This window comes from Desmodus rotundus, chromosome 10 (genome assembly GCF_022682495.2).
Source record: "Desmodus rotundus isolate HL8 chromosome 10, HLdesRot8A.1, whole genome shotgun sequence".
Classification (NCBI taxonomy): domain Eukaryota; kingdom Metazoa; phylum Chordata; class Mammalia; order Chiroptera; family Phyllostomidae; genus Desmodus; species Desmodus rotundus.
In genome coordinates this window covers 66,072,221-66,080,609 of record NC_071396.1, presented here as the reverse complement: position 1 = coordinate 66,080,609, position 8,389 = coordinate 66,072,221, and the positions used below count along the sequence as shown (strand labels likewise).

Below are 8,389 nucleotides of genomic sequence, written 5' to 3'. Positions count from 1 at the left end.
TATAACCACACGTTAGTCCTAAATAATAATAAATTAATAAATGTATCAGCTCACCCAATTAGGTTCCCATGCTCAAAGCACGTAAAAAAGAGTTGTAAAAACCATGGCCCCTGAAACTGAAACCAGTTTTCATGCTGCCGGCTCTTGGTTTCTGTCCCTTTCCAGCCCCATCATCACACCCACCTCATTTAGTCCTACTGTAGACAGGCCTCTTTATGTTGTGAAGAACATGGCCAGCAGCAATTACTTCAGTAAAAAGCTCTTTCTCCTTTCATGTCTATGGCCATACAGCAATTTCAAGCAAGAACTCAAAAATGCTCCAACTTGAGTCAGTGCCTACCTTTTGGCCCAATCAGTGTTGCCAGAGGTAAAAAGCATTGTAGTTGTCATGGTAACACACCTTTAAAAAAAAAAAAAAAAGTAGTCGGAAGACACTGTTTTGCTGCCAGAGGGAAAATAGAAAGCTTTTCAAGCAGTCAGAAAACAGTGGCTACCACAGACCATCTTGGTATCCAGTTGTGGGAGGCCCTTGAATGTCAGGCTGAGGGGGCTGAATTTTACTGGGTAGAAAATGCAGAGTACAAGGGAGAGACCTATTGTCAGATACGAGGGAAGCTGATCTGAGTGGTATAGTGCAGGATGGATTACAGAGGTCAATCCAAATATTTAATTAAATTCTAAAGAGAGTATTTAATATAGGTGTGAAAGGGATTGGGAAGGACCATCTACCCCAAATAACGGAAGGGATTGGTAAAGATCATCTATTCCAAATCATATTTCCCACGAATAAGCTGCCAAATTTCATAAAACAGGAACACTTCAAAGGACCCCTGATTTCCAGCCATGCTCAACGTTTTTAGTCTCATGACACACATAAACTAATTACTGAAATTCTGAGGCACACCCCAAAATATACATTTTTTGCTGACCTGACAAAAAGTGGTATAATTTTGATTCATTCACACTGGATGGCTATTATTGTGCCCTTGACTAAATAGTCAGGTATTGCATGTTTTAAAAATTCTTGTGGCACACCAATTGAAAATTTCTGCTTTAAATATTTGTGAAGGATTTCTGGAGGAACTCCATTTCTCTTTGCAAGTTGAATATGCACTGTGCAGTTCTAAGTACTAATTCAGGTATTTCTTTGAACATGTTGAACCAAAGAACGTGGCGGAAGACAGCAGTCCTGCTGTCCCGCAAAAACCAAGGGCTGATCCTTGTCAATACCGATTTTAGGAATTCTGAGGATGGTCCAGACAATCATATAAGTCTTTCCTCAGAGGCCCAAGGTGCTTCCTTTAACCCAAACCCTGAGAACAGGAGTACTTACCCTCAAGCCAAAGAGGCCCCACCCAGCCTGAGGCCGGGAAGATGTCCCACCAATTACGGGCTGGGCCGGCCTCCTAGGCTAGTTTAACTGGTTAGGTTGATCGAAGCCCGCTGGCACAAAAGGTCTCAACTTCCGTAGCTGGGGAAGGCACTGGCCAGAGCGTCAAGAGGAAAGGTATTTCCCTTCTCAAGACCACTGCACACGCTGCCCCCAAACCATCCTCGCTGATATTCGGGAAGAGTGAGAAATAATGGAATAAGATGACTTGGATTTTAATTTGGGTAATTGAATCAACAATGGTAAAGTATATACTGAGACAGACTTATGGAAGAGGTCCACATTTGGGGGGGGGTAACTGACTTTTGCTTTCAGATATAATGAGTGTAAGTTATCTATGAAACATTTACGTGGAAGCATCTACTGCAGAGTTGGGTATGTGGGTTTGGATGTTGGCTGCGGGTAGCGTATGTCCCACCCCGTCCTCCTAGACCAGGAACTGCGCAGGCGTTCGCAGAGCACCAGCGCGGCGCCTTCTCACTCTCGCTCCCTCAGTCTCCTCAGCTAACTTCTGGGCCGCAGGAGGCCCGGCTCTTCCTGGATGTTGTAGTGTGCTTCCTCGAAGGACAGCCCTCCTGTAGATTGGGCGCTGGGTTTCCGAGAACTACGCCTCCCAGCGTGCCCCGCGTGAGCGCACCGGCGTTCGCCCTTATAAACGTTAGCCGTCTGTGCAGAGTGGAGGACCGAGGTAGCCGGCTGCGGCAGGAGGAGGGAATGCGCTTGCGCTCTGGGCCGGCTCGTCCTGTTCCGTCCCAATCGTTGTAAACAGGCGGACGTTGGGGCGGGGTGAGAATGGGGCACCCGAGGCCGGCCGGAGGTGCAGTGCTGCAGGCAGCTACGGTGGCTGCAGCGGCAGCGTGAGCGCGAGGAGGCGGTGGCTGAGGCTGGGGTGGGCGGTCGCGCGGCGGCGGGCACAGGTTAGTGAGGGGCAGCGTTGGCGTGCGGGGTTCGCAGTGGTGCCTTCGTCCAGTGCCGGGGAGTCCTCTCCGCAGCCGCCTTGCAGCCGTGTCTGTCAGGCAGCCTGCCGGGCTGGACGCTCGGTGCTCGCGGAGCTGGAGTTGGGGGTGGGGGGCGTGGCCGCCCCTAGTGTGGGTTCTTCCCGGGGAGGGTTCTCGGTTCTCGCCCCCTTTGCTGTGCGTTCCTCCCACAGGCTGGCCGGGCCTCACTCATGGCAGCCTCGTTTGAAATTAGGTTCACTAGGGGTCTGGAGGAGAATCAGGAACCGAACCCCTCCCCCCCTCGGAGCTCCAGGCCTCAGGGCAGCTCTTGGGCACTTCGGAATGGAAGCGAGGGGACTCTGTCTTTTATATAATCATACTGTTTTCTAATCGCACCCAGAATATCGACCCGTCTCCAGTGCTTGTTCAGTGGTCTAGGAAAAGGCTCTTGATGTTTCCCACTGCTGGCTTGTAAACAGTGGGGCTCCTTTGGGTGCTGCGGTCCTTAGTTCAGGTTTCAGTGGGAATGGATGGACAGATCTGAGATTGAGAATTACTGTCACAACTAATTTTCAATGTGCTTGTGCAAAAATGCTGTTATTGAGGTCAGCTGTTCTTTTTTTTTTTTTGGTTTATCGTTATGAGAGTGAAACAGGTTTTACAAAATATTACACACCTTAGTTTTACCTGAAGTAATTAGGCGCTGTTTCAAGTTTGGGGATTCATTACTGCAGAGCCGCCTTCTTGATCAAGCATCATTATTTCCCTAGGGCCTAATAGGTAATTCTTGAATATAATTAAAATGTTAATTGTAGGTAGCTTGAATGTGCGTGTAGAAGAAGTACAGTTGCTTGGACTTATCGTTAACACACCTAACCTCATTAGAAAAGCTTTCACTGAATTTTTGGTTTGTGGAGTGTGCATGTGCAATGCTGGAATACTTTGAGTAGCGTTCCATCATGCTTGCCAGTTAGTCACAAAACATTTAAGTGGTGATAAGGAAGGGACCCTTTATGTTGGTGTTGATGTAGGTAGCACTTCTAAATGGGACTGTGAATGAGAAAGGTAACCTCACTTTTGGCCTTTTGAGTTATCTTAGTGATTTGATCATTACTTTCTGAGTATTTTCCTGAAGAGGAGTAATTGCTGTAAGCTGTATTGGTAGTTGGAAGGAAGTTAGTGGTGTGGTTCCCACTTTTCAAAGTGACCCATAGATTTAAGTGGGGTTAAATTTAACAGTTAACTGTTGAGAATTATTTAAACAAAGTATCTTCAAGCTGTGTGGCATAACTTTAAATGCTATGTCTTCAAAATAGCATTTCTCACTTTAGATCTTTCAGGGACCATTTCTACCCTAATTGAGAAAAATAGAAGTGGTATCAGAAAATACATATTAACTTTAATTCATTTGGTTGGCTGGAAGAGATTGGGCCCTGAGTGTAATCCAAGAGTATGTTCTTTTTTGAAAGAAAAATCCCAGTAGAAACGTAAGTTAGTATATGTGGAGAGAATAAGGGAAAAGGTGTATTACAGTGTACTGTGTAGCAGGTACTGTGCTAGGTGAAGAGGACTTAACACGTGGATAAGGTAGTGTCCCTGCTTTCAGGGTGGTAAGACTTTTATCTCTTACTTGAATTGTCAACAAGTACAGTATGTTTTTAAGATGGCTTTGATTGGAGAAAGTATGGGGCATACAGTGCATGTGGAAAGGAGAAGGTGGTAATGGTCAGTTTCTTAAGAGAAGAGAGAGAGATTGAGGAAGGGGGCAGTAGTAAGAAAAGAGTTTATATGTAGGAGGGGATGAAAGTGGTAAGTATATAAGCATAGAAAGGATGGGCATTTAGGAAGAAGGAACAGTGTGAGCAAAAGCACAGGAGTCTAAACTTACACATAATGAGTTGTAGGACCTGCCAGTATAGCTAGTGAGAGAATAGGGTGGTGGCAAGACATGAAACTGAGGAGGTAGGCAGAGACCAAATTATGGATAGTCTTATATACTGTTGAAGTGATTTCAACTTTACCTTGTAAGCAAATGCCTGGAGACAAGATAAACAAGGGACGTCTAAGCCATCCCTATCCATTTACTCCCTGCTGTGTGTTAAGCATTATATACAGTTCTTTATATTTTATGTCCTTAAACTAAGAGAAGGTTCAGGCAAGACTGAGGAAGAAAATGGAAAGAAAGGAATCTAAGACGGGGAAACTTGGACATGATGAGAGAGAGCCTGGTATATTTTTGAGAATGGGAAGTTGCTCTCTACAGCTATAGCATTGGGTTTATTATTAGCATTGGATTTATGGTAAGTAGCAGAAGATGAGGTTGCACAGATAGATCCTCAAGTATTGCATGCCATTCTAAGGGTTAGAGAGGGTTTTTTTTTTTCCTATAGATGATAATAAAGTTTACGGATTTTAATCAGGAAAGGGTCATGATGAAATTTTATTGTGGAGTATACATTTCAGAAAGGATAGTGGGAAGATAAGGCAGGATGCAGAAAGACTTGTTAGGAGTTTTTATAATCATTGAGGTGACAGATAAGGGCCTAAATAAAGGTAGTGTCAGTGGAGACACAGGAGTAGGCTAATACCAGTAGGGTAATATTAAAAGGTATTGGGCTGACCAAAAAGCTTGTTTGTTTTTTTTCTGTAATATGGCTCTAGTAGAACTTAGTTGTTTTTAACTTCATTTGAAACAATTTGGTTAGATTGTATTGTGGCAGCTGTCATATCAGCATGCATTAAACTTATCACAGTTGGTGAATTTTTGTGTGGCCATTTTAATATTGAAGATGAAAGAAAATATGCAACATTTTCAGCATATTGTGCTTTATTATAACAAGAAAGGTAAAAATGCAACTGAAATGCAAAAAAACAAGATTTGTGCAGTGTATGGAGAGGATGCTGTGACTGATGGAATATATCAAAAATGGTTTGTGAGGTTTCATGCTGGAGATTTCATAGTGGTGATGCTCCATGGTCAGGTGGACTAGTTGAAGTTGATAGCGATCAAATCAAAACATTGAGAACAATCAATGTTATACCACGTGGGAGATTGCTGACATACTCAAAATATTGAAATCAATAGAGTTATTAGTGAAAATAAAAAATGTGTTTTTTATTTTACAAAAAAAAACCATATGGATTTTTTGGCCAACCCCATAGAATACATAGGATTCAGTAACAGTTGGATTTGGGGAGTGAGAAATAATAGGATAAGATGACTTGTATTTTAATTTGGGTGATTGGATACACAATGGTAAAGTATGCTGAGATGGAATTCTGGAAGAGGTCCAAATTTGGGGAAGAATAGTACAAAGGGGGACCCAGAAAAACCTGAAATTCATTAATAAAAAAATTGTGTATTTTTTCTGACATGTTTAAACTTCAGGCACCTTCAAAGTACTCTCCATTTGATGCAGTACACCTATTGAGACTTTTTTCCACTGCTCAAAACAGTTTTTGAACTCGTCGATTTTGATGCCTTTTTAGTGCTTCTGCTGTTTTTTGTTTTACCTCTTCTACAACAGCAAAACATTTCTTTTTCAGGACTTTTTCCTCAGGGAAACAAAAAAGTTTCTTGGGATGAGATTAGGTGAATAGGGAGGGTGGGGCACGGGTGTGATGCTGTTTTTGTTCAAAAACTGCTGAACACTCAGAGTGGTATGGGCAGGTGCACTCGTAAATCACCCATTATGAAATGGGCAAATGTATTAAAGGCGCCTTCAAAAAAAAAAAAATCAGTGAAGCCAAACACAGCCTGTCACAACAAGGCCAGCTGGTACACTGATGCAGATGGGTTGCTAGAATACTCAACTAGAGGAGGAAGCCAGTATTACAATGGGCCTGCCCTACAGAAGATAATTCCTTTTTGGGGTGTCCCCCCTTGTATTTTGCTTTTGGATATATTGAGTGGAAGTTGTCTGTGAAACATCCATGTGGAAACAACTGCCGCATAGGTGGGTGTGTGGGTTTGGAGTATGAGAGAGGTCTTGATAAGAGAGTCATTAGGTTATATATATTATAGGTGGTAGCCAAAGCCTTTGATGTACGAAATACTACATAAGAAGAGTTTACTGATGGAGAATAATTCTGGAAATAGGACATGGACAACAACAAATTTAAAGCCAAATAGAGGAAGAACTGGAAAAGGAAATTCCCAAGTGTTTTGAGATATAGAGAAACCATGAGAAAATGTCACAGAAGCCCAAATGGGATCATTTCAGAAGGAAGCTATACTTCATAACTTGAGTCCAGAAAAAAATAAAAATAGACAACTGTACTTCAAGTGCTTTGAAAACTTTCATAAAACAAGGATTATTAAGAATTTTCTGAGTTTGCTAACAGCAGTTTGTCGCATTCTACTTAATGCTAACAATTGGGAAAGAAGCGAGCTTTCATTGAATTGAGGAGTAATTGGAGATCAGAGAGCGGAGCAATCTAATGTAGATTATTTCAAGAATGAACAAATTTTAGCCATGAAGGGAAGACTAGAAGGAGGTATTAACGGGGTAATTAAGGGGCAAAGGAGATATTTTTTTTTTAACATGGCAGACTTGAGACTGCATTTTTTCTTATGACAGCTTTGTTGAAATATAATGAATATAACATAAAATTTATTTTTTTAAAGTTTAAAATTCAGTGGTTTTTTAGTATATTCACTGAGCTGTGCAACCATCTCCATGATAAGTTTTAGAACATTTTCATTACTCGGAAAGAGAAACTTCTTATTCATTATCAGTCACTCACTATTCCCTCTGCTCCCACCCACTAGTAACAACTAATCTATTCAGTAACTTCTGTCTCTGTGGAGTTGCCCAGTCCATATAAATGGAATCAAATACGTGATAATTTCTGACTGACTTCCTAAACATAAAGTTTTCAAGGTTCATCCATATTGTAGCATATAGCAGGACCTAATTCCTTTCTTAAAAAATTATATCTTATTGATTATGCTATTATAATTGTCCTGATTTTTCCCCTTTACCCCCCTCCACCCAGTGCCCCCTACTCCCTCAGGGAATCCCCCCACCATTGTTCATGTCCATGAGTCATTTGTGCAAGTTCTTTGCTACTCCATTCTTATATGGTACTTTACATCCCCATGGTTATTCTGTAACTACCTATTTGTACTTCTTAATCCCCTCATCTCTTTACCCATTCTCCCCCTTCCTCCTCCCATCTGGCAATCATCTGGTAACTAACTTCTTTCTCATTGCTATTAAGGTTCTCTCTTTATGTTTAACCCTTGGCATTTTAATTATGATGTGTCTTGGAGTCAGCCTTTTTGCATCTATCATAATTGTGGGACTCTCTGTGCTTCCTGGACTTGCATGTCTATTTTCTTCACCAAATTAGGGAAGTTTTATTATTTTTTCAGATAGATTTCCAACTTCTTGCTCTTTCTCTTCTCTTTCTGGCACCCCTGTGATGCAAATGTTGGACCTCTTGAAGTTGTCCCAGAGGCTGTTTATACTATCCTCATTTTTATGGATTCTTTTTTCTTCTTGTGCTGATTGGTTGTTTTTTGCTTCCTTATTTTCTAAATCATTGATTTGATTCTCAGTTTCATCCGCTGTCCTGTTGTTTCCCTGTAAATTGTTCTTTATTTCAATTGGTGAATCCTTTGTTTCTGACTGGATCTTTTTTGTCCTGCTGAGGTTCTTCACTAAGTTCCTTGAGCGTCCTGATAAACAGTGTTTTGAACTCTATCTGATAGATTGCTTATCTCCATTTCATTGAGCTCTTTTTCTGGCATTTTGATCTGTTCTTCATTTGGGCCATGTTTTTTTGTCTCCTCCTTTTGGCAGCCTCCCTGTGTTTGTTTCTATGTATTAGATAGAGCTGCTTTGACTCAGTGTCTTGGTAGTGTGCCCTAATGTAGTGGGTGTCTTGTAGGGTCCAATGGCACTGCCTCACCTATCACCCAAGCTGAGTACTCGATGAGTGCCCTTAGTGTGGGCTCTATATACCCTCCTCTTGTAGTTGAGCCTTGGTTGCTGTTGGCAGATCAGTGGGAGGGATTTACCTAGGCCCGTCAGCTGCAAGGACTGGCTGTGACCAC

At 42.0% G+C, this 8,389-nt stretch overlaps 1 protein-coding gene across 3 annotated transcripts in view; it reads left to right on the top strand.

The window, feature by feature from the left end:
* Positions 1 to 2,115: 2,115 nt before the first annotated feature.
* The window catches only part of RALBP1 (ralA binding protein 1), a 66,901-nt gene continuing 60,627 nt past the window's right edge, over positions 2,116 to 8,389 (top strand). For 2 of the 3 annotated variants that reach the window (XM_053912723.2, XM_053912724.1), the window contains exon 1: positions 2,116 to 2,307. The gene's annotated coding sequence lies outside the window, so the exon portion shown is untranslated. The remainder of the gene's footprint in view (positions 2,308 to 8,389) is intronic. The other variant, XM_053912722.2, reaches the window with a different exon arrangement.